A 1762-nucleotide genomic window follows, 5' to 3' on the forward strand; every position below is an offset into this window, starting at 1 on the left:
GTTCTAGTTCTGTTCTAGTACTGTTCTAGTTCTGTTCTAGTTCTGTTCTAGTTCTGTTCTAGTTCTGTTCTAGTTATGTTCTAGTTCTGTTCTAGTTCTGTTCTAGTTATGTTCTACTTCTGTTCTAGTTCTGATCTAGTTTTGTTTTAATTCTGTTCTGTTCTAGTCCTGTTCCGGTTCTGCGCTAGTTTTGTTCTAGTTCTGTTCATTTCGTTTCAAGTCCCTGCTATTTCTTACAACTCATCTGTTCAATTACTTATACAATATGTATAGATCGCATTAACAGCTGCATTATTATAGTAGTGTTGTTGTTGCTGTTGCACACAATAAACGTTAAAAAGCATTTCGTTCAAATTTTATAAAACGACGAGAGAAATGGAGTCAATGAATGAGAAAGATGACGGTGGTTGAGTGATTTTTCTAAAGAAGTGAATGGAATCAACGACGAGCAAACCAACATATATAAATAAATGAATAAAGTATGAGTGAGTGAATAAATCTATGAATTCAGTGTTTTACCCCAAGTGTATGGGGTGGGTGGGGTGTTTGATGGGTTTTTGTTAGGTGCAACAAACAGCAACAGCGTTTTTTTTATTGTGCAGCCAAACAACAAAAATTAATGGATTACACTTGATTTAATATGTATATGCGAAGATAAATTGCTGTAAGTACTTGGAAATGTGTATTATAATGAAATATTTTCATGCTGGCGGTGCGAAAAAGTACTTGCAAATAAAAAACAAGCAATATTCTTAAATGCATATAAAATGTAACATCAAGAAAATTATCTTTAAAATGTGGACATTTTAAAGATTAACAAGTAAGAGTTCTATATTCGGCTGTGCCGAATCTTATATACCCTTCACCATGATGTGTTTAAAGCCTTTTGTACCTTTTGAAGAACGAAAAAGTACCAAAAAGTCCCCATCTATGGGTCCTCAGTTAATCCGGGCCATACAATTTTAATTACATGTTCCTAGGTTCAATATTGTAGAAATTGTAAAAAGTACCTTTTGAAGAACGAAAAAGTACCAAGAAGTCCCCTTTTACTGGTTCTCACTTAATCCGGGATATACGAACTTAATAACATGTTTCTAGGATCAATATTATAGAAATTTCAAAAAGTACCTTTTGAAGAATGAAAAAGTACCAAAAAGTATCCTGGCCATACATACTTAATTACATGTTTCTAGGTTTAATATCGTAGAAATTGCAAAAAGTACCTTTTGAAAAACGAAAAAGTACCAAAAAGAACCCTTTTATGGGTCCTTACTTAATCCGGGCCATACATACATAATTACATGTTTCTAGGTTTAATATCGTAGAAATTGCAAAAAGTACCTTTTGAAAAACGAAAAAGTACCAAAAAGTCCCCTTGTATGGGTCCTCACTTAATCCGGGCCATACATACTTAATTACATGTTTCTAGGTTCAATATTGTAGAAATTGCAAAAAGTACCTTTTGAAGAACGAAAAAGTACCAAAAAGTCCCCTTTTATGGGTCCTCACTTAATCCGGGCCATACATACTTAATTACATGTTTCTAGGTTCAATATTGTAGAAATTGCAAAAAGTACCTTTTGAAAAACGAAAAAGTACCAAAAAGTCCCCTTGTATGGGTCCTCACTTTATCAGGGCCATACATACTTAATTACATGTTTCTAGGTTCAATATTATAGAAAATTCAAAAAGTACCTTTTGAAAAACGAAAAAGTACCAAAAAATCCCCTTTTATGGGTTCTAACTTAAGCCAGACTCCACA

This window comes from Lucilia cuprina, chromosome 6 (genome assembly GCF_022045245.1).
Source record: "Lucilia cuprina isolate Lc7/37 chromosome 6, ASM2204524v1, whole genome shotgun sequence".
Classification (NCBI taxonomy): domain Eukaryota; kingdom Metazoa; phylum Arthropoda; class Insecta; order Diptera; family Calliphoridae; genus Lucilia; species Lucilia cuprina.